The following is an 11,312-nucleotide window of genomic DNA, read 5'->3' on the forward strand; positions in this document are numbered from 1 at the left end:
TCAGTAAGCTTAAAATAGTGGCTCTGATACCACCTTATTTCTGTCACGGCCCCTGACCCGGTTTGACCCGTTTCAGGAGCCGCGGGACAGAAATCCTGCGGTATTTAATTTAGGCGACAACGGAAGTCTTTTTAAAACAGGATCCTTCAATAATTTAAACTGCTCGTTTTATAACTGAGGGATAAAACCCCATAATTTACAATAATATGATTTCTCCGGGAAATCATTTATTTTCAAAACATGTTTCCTTTATTTATTTACACTGAGCCACTTTTCTAAGCTGGGAGTGCTTCACGACACTTTTCTTTCTTTGCTCACATCATATCACTTGAAACATGTTTGAAAAAGGTTTTGTCAGTGGGGAAATACTGAGTGAATCATTCATTTTACTAAAACGACACATTAGTTATAATTCACAGTATTAAGAGCGATTACAATGTTTCTGATTATCAAACCAACTACCCACGGTACTTTACCACTTGACCCACTGGCCCACCTGTCCAGTGGTGTCTGTGATTATGGTCATATCACCCATTGGCTGCCCCAATGTTGAAGATTATCAAGTAATGTATACAAAACCCCACATACCGGCTGTAACTTGGTGATTACAAAGACTTAATCCCTGTAATTATAACTTTAAAAATAACTTGGAGTTTTGTAAAACAGTTGATAAAAAGAGAATGACTCACATTGCAGATTTACGAGCAGAGTATAAGCTTTACTGATTAGCCTGCTAACCTAATTTAAATAACAATGCACACACAAACGGGATTAGTAACTAATTCAGCAGTTACGTCAATTCACGAGATTAAACCCTCACAACTATTATCAAGTGCGATACTTAATAATCCAATGGATTCACAACGAATGACAGAGCATAGTCCGAATTCGAACAGCACTCAAACATTCAAGTTGAAATCACAATGAATAACAAAGTACAAGCTCAATTTGAGCAGCACTCGGACAATTGTTGGATGGTTATAATCGATCGGATGTTGAATCGTAATAGCGATCGAGTTATTACCCTGATTGCGGCAGCACCTCGTGATCGTGTGTGTGTTTAATTGTAGTGTAACAGCTATAACTCGACGTACAGACGGAATCTGTGCGACGTTTGAACAACATAAGCTAAGTGCCAATGTTGGCTATTTATAGTGATTTTTGAGACTCGCTTACGGACCGTATGCCTAACCCCTTTACGGTCCGTAAGCTAAGCAGTCTAATTCATAGGTTGCCTAGCTCGGGTATAGCTTAGGTGACTCAAAAATCCAGCCAATCAGAACATAGCTACGTTTTATTTTAGATAATTATCAACTAGGGTTTGCCCCCCTCGAGTTTTAGGGGTCCTGATCCTAATTCCGATTGTTCTGAAAATTTTAGGGCTAGTGCAGAATTAATTGGGTGTCTCAATTAGGGTTTTCTTATTGACTAATTATCGTCCTAATTATTGATTTTAGTGGCAGTTGTTACATCGTGCCACACAATAGGCGAACGACATCTTCTTTCATATAAGGCCTCGAATGGTGCCATTTGTATGCTGGCATGATAGCTGTTGTTGTATGAAAATTTGACTAACGGTAGGTATTTGTTCCAACTACCACCGAAGTCTATGACACACGCACGGAGCATGTCTTCAAGAGTACGGATCGTTCTTTCAGTTTGTCCGTCGGTTTGAGGATGGAATGCGGTACTCAGGTTAAGCGTCGTACCAAGAGCTGCTTGAAACGTTTCCTACAAACGCGAGGTAAACCGAGCGTCACAGTCTGAAATGATGTCACGAGGCGTACCATGATTACAAATGATCTCGTTGGTGTAGATTCGGGCTAGTCGTTCTACCTTGTATTCTTCCCGTATTGGCAAAAAGTGGGCTGATTTGGTCAGACGATCAACTATAACCCAAATGCTGTCGTAACCTGATGGCGTGGGCGGAAGTTTGGTTATGAAATCCATAGCTATACTCCCCCACTTCCATATAGGGATTGGAGGTTGTTCGAGTAAGCCGGAAGGTCGTTGATGTTCAGCCTTAACTCTCGCACAAGTCAGGCAACTTCCAACATAGAGGGCGATATCCCGTTTCATGTCCGGCCACCAGTACTTATAACGAAGGTCCTGGTACATTTTATCCGCACCGGGATGAATAGAATACCGGGATTTGTGGGCTTCGTTCATTATAATCTTTCGCAAATCGGTCCGTTTAGGGATCCAAATTCGGTCCAGATAATAGAAAATCCCATCTGCTTTGCTTACAAGCTGAGCTCCATCGTGATAAATCCTCTCTTTCTTCAAAGTGCGTTCAATAAAACAAGCATGCTGGGCTTCACGGATGAGGGTTTCGAGATCATGCTGGGCTTGGGTATTGCGAATACTGAGCAAATAACTCCATCTGCTGAGCGCGTCGGCCACAACATTTGCCTTGCCTGGGTGATAACGAATCTCACAGTCGTAATCGTTAAGAAGTTCTACCCATCGGCGTTGATGCATATTAAGTTCTTTCTGATTAAAGATGTGTTGTAAACTCCTGTGATCGGTGAAGATCGTACACTTGGTACCATACAGGTAGTGTCGCCAAATCTTCAATGCAAAAACAACTGCGCCTAGCTCGAGATCACGGGTTGTATAGTTCTTCTCGTGGATTTTGAGCTGACGAGATGCGTAAGCTATAACCTTGTCCCGTTGCATGAGAACACAGCCAAGACCAAGGTTGGAAACATCGCAATAGACAATAAAGTCGTTGTTTCCGTCGGGCAATGTGAGAATGGGAGCATTGCAAAGCATATGTTTGAGGGTTTGAAAGGCAGACTCTTGTTCGGTTCCCCAAACAAAAGACTTGTCTTTATGGGTAAGGGCGGTAAGCGGCACAACGATCTTAGAGAATCCTTCGATAAATCGTCGATAATAGCCTGCTAGTCCGAGAAAAGAGCGAACTTCAGACGGGTTCTTAGGCGTAATCCAACTCTTAACTGCTTCAATCTTCGCGGGATCGACATGGATACCTTGACTATCAACGATGTGACCCAGAAACTGAACCTCCTCCAGCCAAAATTCGCACTTGGAGAACTTGGCGTAGAGTTGATTCCCCTGGAGTAGCTCGAGAACCAAACGTAGATGTTGCGCATGTTCGACTTTCGACTTAGAATAGATCAAGACATCGTCGATGAACACGATGACGAAACGGTCGAGAAATGGCTTACACACGCGATTCATCAGATCCATGAAAACCGCGGGTGCGTTAGTTAAACCAAAAGGCATAACAACGAATTCATAGTGGCCGTATCGAGTTCGGAATGCAGTTTTGGGGATGTCTTCCTCTTGAATGCGCAATTGATGATAACTTGATCGTAGATTGATTTTCGAAAAACACTTGGCACCTTGCAGCTGATCAAATAAGTCGTCGATTCGAGGCAAAGGGTAACGGTTCTTGATGGTCAGTTTATTCAGCTCCCGATAGTCGATGCACATCCTGAACGTCCCATCCTTCTTTTTAATGAAAAGGACTGGTGCGCCCCAAGGAGAGGTGCTCGGACGAATAAAGCCTTTTTCAAGTAACTCCTGGAGTTGGTTCGAGAGTTCCCTCATTTCGGATGGCGCGAGTCGATAAGGGGCTTTGGCAACAGGATTAGCTCCAGGAATGAGGTCGATACGAAAGTCGATATCACGACTTGGCGGTAGTCCGGGAAGATCATCAGGGAACACCTGAGGAAATTCACGAACCACTGGAACGTCTTTGACTTCAACCTCCCTTTTCTTTTCCTTCTCCGCTACTATGATGTTGGCTAAGAAACCTCTGTATTCCCTGCGGAGATACCTGCTAGCTTGGATACATGACATGAGCTTGAGACCTTTCGAAGCAGTTTCACCGTACACACATAAAAGATCACCATTCGCGAGCGAGAATCTAATCATCTTATCAAAACACACAACTTCAGCATGGTTTTCGCGAAGAAAGTCCATGCCTACTATGATGTCGAAACTTCCGAGTTGCATAGGAATAAGGTCGATTGGGAAGATGTGATTGTTGAGCTCGAGGGTACAATAACGGAGAACAGAGTTAACGGCGACAGTTCTTCCAGTAGCGACTTCAACTTCGAATGACGAGGGGAGATAAGAGCGCTTACGACTAAGGAGCTTCTCGAATTCAAACGACACAAAGCAGTTATCAGCTCCAGTATCAAATAAACATGATGCATAAATACCATTCACAAGGAAGGTATCATTAACTATGTTGTCAGCCTGGGCTTGACGAGCATTGATGTTGAAGGTTCTGGCACGGGCTGCTTGTTGCTGCGGCGGCTGCTGCTGTTGCTGTTGGGGCTCTTGTTTCACCACCCTGTTCGGGCACATGTTTGCAAAATGGTTAGGATCACCACATGCAAAGCAGACTCGAGCATTGATCGCGGGTTGGCCTTGAGGGGCTGGGAGTAGAGCTTGATGAGCGGCGGCTTGAACTGGGGCTTGACGGAGACCATAGCGACAGTTCGCAGTGAAATGATCGTAGAGATTGCAGTGAGCGCAAAAACGACAGGCGATTCCCACCGGATGGTGATATGAGCATGTCGGGCAGAGCGGGTGGGGACCTGTGTAAGCACGCTTTGCTGGCGGTGCATTAGTCACTGGAGCTGGTCGGTCATGAGACTGCTGCTGAGCCTGTACGGCTTGCAGAGGGGCAGCAGTTGTTGCGACAGCACAGTTCTTGCTGGAGCTGTTGTTGTGCTTCTTCTTGCGACGTGATGACTTGGATGGTTGAGCAGTGGAGGTGTCGGCGGTTGGTGCGGTAGTAGCTTGATGCAGAGACTTGGATGGCTTATCCCAGAAACCAGACTTTACCCGCTTGTCATTGATCTCGGCGGCAAGCAAGTAAGTCTCCTCAATTGATGATGTCTTGGCGGCATGAACAAAGTCGGCTACACAATCAGGTAGAGCTCGAATGTACTTCTTGATGGCCATGTCTGGAGTCTTGACTTGATCGGGACAAATAATGCTAAGCTATTTGAAGCGAGCAGTTAAAGCAGCGTTGTCTCCGTCCTTCTGCTTGATGTTCCAAAACTCGTCCTCCAGCTTTTGGCGTTCATGGGCAGGGCAGAATTCGTCCATCATGATGGCCTTCAGCTCTTCCCAAGTCAGCTCATAAGCTGCATCATTCCCGCATTTGTTTCGTTCGGCCGTCCACCAGTCTAGAGCTCGGGGCTGGAAAACGCCGGTTGCATTTAGGGTACAGAGATTTTCAGGACAGCCGCTTTGGCGCAGAGTGACTTCAACTGAATCAAACCATTAGAACATGGCGGTAGGGCCATCTTCTCCGGTAAACTCTTTTGGTCCGCATGCCTTAAACTGTTTGAAACTGAAAACGGTATTGTTGGCATCTTTAGGAGCATTAGTTCGCGATTCCTCAGACGATTTGCTGAAGTTTTCATACACCTCGCTCACAGCTTTTGCCACTTGCTTGGCGATGATAGCAGCGAGACGCTTGTCTCTCTTCTCTTGACGGGTAAGTGGGGTTCGGTGTCCAGATGACGACATAGTCTGCAACAGACATCGTCGTAGGTCTCAGACACAACAAATCGAATCTCACCTCGCACGTTTACTATTCACTAAAGCTTAGGAACACGTCGAAACACATATCACATAAACACATAAGCACATAATCAATGATTCACGTAATCACAGAGGCACATAAGCACGTTAGAGCACAGAAACACGTAAACATAGAACCACAGAATACATAGAAGCACATACGCATTTAGTCACAGAGGCTGTCAGAATACAGAAACCTATTATTCAAAGCTCACGTGTCGTTCGTGCATAGTGATCGCGTATAGTATAACGAGTAGCATCGTATAGTCGTATAGTGTGTCGAGTAGTATAGTATAATCGTATAACATGTCGAGTGGCAGAGCATAATCGTATTTCATAGCATGATATCATCTAGAATTGTAGCGACTTGTTAGCGTATTGAGGTAGAATAGCAATACGAGTCGTGTGTGTCGATCGAAGTGATAACAAAAATCGAGTGAACATCAAAATTAAACACATAAACAGGCAAACACACTTAAAACACATAAAATTGACGAATCATCAGAGTTGGCAGTTGCGGGCTCAGAATCGAAACACATAAAATCGAGAAATAGATTGTCTGCGGCTAATAGACATCGACTATCCAAAGCGATTCGACTATTCACATTAGACTTGTCGTCACATTTCGGCCTTCAGGTTCGTGCTCCTGCCTCGATTCCTGGGCATTCAACAAGCATTCCTTAGGTCATACTCGTGAGTTCAGGTCGTTGGAGTCCGTCGAGGCTTTGGTGAGATAAATAAAAATCCGGAACAAGTTGCCAAGATTAAGGTTTCACCCCTAGCTTAGCAACTTCTTCCTTGTTTTAGTAAAATTGAGGAGATTATTAATCAAAATATGGATTTCACTCCTGATTTGGTATAATTCTCCTCGTTGGTTCTGAAAATTTAATGAAGAAATCATTGATGAATTGATAAAATCAGCATTGATCAAGCAATTTAGTCGAGAGTTTGCGGTTTTCACACCTAATCCTGACTAAGTCGCTTGATCTTATTTGAAAATTCGAGTGCAATGATAGCGAAGAGTAGCAGGATATAGCACATACGCTTGGTCTGTTGGTTCCTAACTATAGTCTAGGTTTCTAAGACAGCGACCCGGACTAGGTCGTGTCTAGCCTAATTCCCTATAGTTATGGCTCTGATACCAATCTGTCACACCCCAACCGATGGCGGAATCATCGGGGCATGACACTGAGCGAAACAGATTGTCCAGAAATTTCCACAACAACTATTAATACTATTCAGTTAAATGATACGTCCCATACCGTATCCCAAATAATACAATAAATTATTACAGATAACAACTAGCCAAATAATTCTGTTCCGACAACTCAGATTTAAATAAAATAAAATAAATATTGTTTAATCGCTTCTAGAGACTCGATCTGCAAGATCTACAGACAACTATGCTCTAGACACTTATTCCTAGCTCGCCTTCCTAGCAGATAAGCACCCTAATTGCCTGTCACATACGTTAAAATAAAGTCAATACATGAAATGTAAAGGTAAGCATACAAGTTTGATAGTAGCATATAGAGTTCGAATAGTTTACGCATAACCAACACGTACACAGAGGAAAACAAAGCATGTTAATTATCGACATGGATCTATCGATACCAATGACTGCGGGTTGACTGTCCGAGACAGTTCGCAATACATGATTACCACCGTAATCCCTGCAAGTAATTGTCCTTAACAACCCCCGTGTGAACGGGTGCTGAGTCCAAACTATAGTACTACGTCGTTAAGGCAGGTAGACAGCATTCCTCGTGTAAACACAATCAACAAGCATTCATTTAGTCCCGTAATACATGCATAATCGGTTAGCGTTTAAAGTAATCGAGTAGTGTGTTCGATTGTGTTTTAGATAAGTAACGTATGTAACACCCAAAAGTGCTAAAGCAAAAAGGGGTTCGAGTATACTCACAGCGATTGATTGATGGATTGAAGGGAGCGCTTGAGAGTAGGGTTAGCCTGAATAGTTCGATAGCATAACGATGAGCAATGCGTAAAATGGAAACAAGTGACGATGGGTCGAACAACATGGTCGATCGAACGGTAGGTTCGATCGAACGGGTTGCTCGTTCGGTTAGACAGTCCGTTCGGACAGCCTGTTCGATCGGCCGGTAGGCTCGATCGGTTGGACTGTTCAAGTGAATTGTTTCTTCCTTTGAGTAAGATGTGTTTGTGTATGATGGCTTGAGCTTTTGAAGTTTTCGTTGTAGTATTTGAGAACATTGAAGTGTTCTTACCTTTCCGGTCGATCGATCGAACGGGCCGTTCGATCAACCGGCTTAACCGATCGGTTAGACACTTCGGTAGTGAGTCCTCAGCTGGATGTCACCTGATCGGACAATATGTTCGATCGAGTGGCACTCCAATACGTCGAACGAGTTGAAAATCGATTAAGGGTTGAAGCATAGTATCTCATGATCCGATGAGTAGTGTTATCGAACAGCTCGTTCGATCGAACATCTCTTCATTCAATACTATACATCATGAAATTGTCAAAGTATGGGGCCATGTGCTAGCCGATCGGCTGGCCTGGTCGATCGGCTGACATGTCCTATCAGTTGGGCTGTCCGTTCGAACAGCCTGTTCGATCGGTCAGCATCCTGACCTGGTCGGCCTGTTCGTCTAATACTTGGTTGTTCTGTTTGTTTAACGTTATATTGAGATATTTTGACAACGAGATGAACCATGGAACCTTCGTTCTTACTTGTTTCCCCTGCTCGGACAGGAATCACCCAAATCCGGCTGGTGAACGGTTCAGAACGGTAGTTTAACATTTAACCCGAAGTCGCTGAATCTCGTAGATAGAATCCGAATATTGAACCACACAACCATGTGAGTGATTAATGAGTTGGCTCAAGCTCCGTTTCTACCGGTTTGAAAGCAATAAGTGTAAAAGAGTTGAAAGAAAGTTGGAATTCATTCTTTCAATCCTTCACATCATGTAAATGTTTAGATCTGTGATAGATCTTAGTTTGTTTATGTGGGAATCGGCTAGATCCAAGAGATTCTTGGTGGATTGAGGCCAAAACATGGTGTTCTTGAAGAACACCATGATGACATCATCCTAGAATGCTTAGATCTTGATGATTTCACGGTTAGAAATCAAGATTTGAAAGATAGAAAGGTGTAGGAGCATGTATTGATCAAGAAAGTACAAGATTTAGGATGAAAACTTACCGGAATCGGAAGAAATCTGAGAAAAGAAGGGGAGCACGAGCTGGTCGGTCAGAGGGTTTCCAAAAGTGGAAAGAATGACAATAACAGGCCTATTTATAGGCTTCCCAAAGAGGAAAGGGCTGGCCGATCGGCCAGGCTTCCCGATCGGACAGCCTGCTCAATCGAACAGCCCGCTCGATCGGCTGGGCTGTTCGATCGGCTAGGAGCCTGATCAATCCACAGCCTGTTTCGAGTGTTAGGGGCGACGATTTTTGATATTTCGATTTCGATTGAAGACGATACGAGTACGATAGAGTTTCCTATTCAAATTACTTTTAATCCCAACCACTTTATCTACATACAAGCATCTACATTCCATATTCGATTTCGATTTCGATTGAGTTTCGAGTTTCGATTTGATTGATTTGATTGGTCACCACACACAACATAAAGTAAACACGCACAGGTAACACATAAGGCACACACACGTAATATAACACCCAGTTCGCATAATTCGAGTATCGAGTTCGATTGATGATTCGATTAGCTTGACTATTGATTGGTTAACTTTATCGCATTGTTACTTCCTACTATTCACAGTCGTAAATCGTTTCGCATCGGTTAAACATTCGATTACTTCGATTTCTCTGATTAACAACACTTACTCCGCATAATACAAAACATAAAATAGACTATTTACAGTCAAAGAAGTCAAACTTGACTTGGACTTTGACTTTGACTTTGACATTCGAATACACGGGGTGTTACATATTGTGGTGGTGGAGTGGTGGCAGGTGTAAGAGAAGTGGTTTGCCAAGAGATGGATTGCAATTGAACCGAACACCCTATTTATAGCTGGAAACAGACTTCTCACATGCCCCCTGCCCGGAGGGTGATACGTGGTCGAAAACCGGTGATCGTTTGTGCCTATGTTGATATTTTTACGTAGCTTTTAATCTTGAATAGCCTACTTTTAATGGGATTTGTGTTTTACAGGTCTAAAAGAGTTTAAGGAGCTAATCGGGAGCTAAACGGAGCACCGGGACGCGAATCAGGTCAACCGGGATCAAGAAATGAAAAACAGAAAACAAGTTGGTGTTAACCATGAAGATTGGATGTGTTTTAGGGAATGTTAATGGATTTAAAAAGAATAAATTATAAGATGGCATGATAGAGGGCTGAATTACGAGTACGTGGGCGAAAACGGTGAGTAAAACGGAGTTATAACGAAGAAGTTACGAAGAAAACAGTTTCGGACGAAACTGGCAAAACTAGGCAGCGTCGGAGACGCCCAAAAGGGCCGTCGGCGACGGCCTCTGGTTTTTTCCGTCAGCCAGAAACCTCCGTAAACAGCTAATTAAGCCGTCGGGCGAAACTGATACTTCCAGGGGCCGTCGGGGACGCCCTAAATGGCCGTCGACGACGCCACCTGCATTCTCAATTCGCGAAAAACTTGATTTTTGAGTTGGGGACGAGTTATAACATCAATTTTGACCAAGAAACGGGGGTTACACATTATTTTGAAGTTTGAATATCATCTTGGGGCCCCTAATCACCATTCTTCACCTACCATTCCACCAACCATTCTTCCTACAACCCGAATTAAGAACAAGAATCACCATCATCTTCTTGATTCGAAACCCTAGCTCCATCAATTCACCAATCCATCAATTCACTCATCCATTCACCATCATCACTCATCCAAAACCCTAACCTTCATCTATCAATCCATATTCAAGCTTCACGATGTTCCAATTCCCGCTTCCAACATCCGGTGATCAAGTTTCTTCGATCATGCTCGGCTAATTTCTTGGAGGTTTCACCCCGGTGTAGACTTTTGTAAGGTTTAGGGTTTATTATGTTTGTTAATTGTTTTGTGACAACTTGAATTGCATTGGAATCTTAGACAATTGTCCTACGTTGGTATTGAATTTGCAAACTGTCGAGTGAATGATTAAATTTGACTTTGTTAAATGAATACACGTATTTATGCCTTGTCTTTCGATAGGATTTTCTAGTCCAAAGTAACGAAGTGTATCATGGTCCGTTGTTTACGACGTTGATAGCGATTGACACCTAAGCTTTGTGATTGCGACCCGTTAATGAACTATTTCAAGTAAAACTAATTAAAATACATAGTAATCCTAAGTCTTGCAATTGTTGAAACCGGGTGTGAACCTTGTTTTCTCATTATTGTTCAAACAATCATTTTCAATTCTTGCATTTAGTAATCTCTAATTAATCATTTTAGTAATTCTGATTCACATTTTCCAATCAAACAAAAACACAAAAATATATCTTAGCAATCTTCATAATTGTGACAACTTCATAATTCAATCAAATCCGTACACAAACCACATACTCTTCGTGGTTCGACCCCTCACTACCACTAGCTATTTGTTAAGGGTAATTAGGGTATATAAATATTATCTTTGACCGGAGCGCGACACTCCGATCAAATTTTGGCGCCGTTGCCGGGGAGTGCGTGCGCTTTGTGTTTGGATATTGTTTGAATTTGTGTGATTAACTGTTTAAGTTGTTTAGCTTTCTTTTTGTACTTGTCTTTTTCTTTG

This window comes from Helianthus annuus, chromosome 17, assembly GCF_002127325.2.
Source record: "Helianthus annuus cultivar XRQ/B chromosome 17, HanXRQr2.0-SUNRISE, whole genome shotgun sequence".
Lineage (NCBI taxonomy): Eukaryota > Viridiplantae > Streptophyta > Magnoliopsida > Asterales > Asteraceae > Helianthus > Helianthus annuus.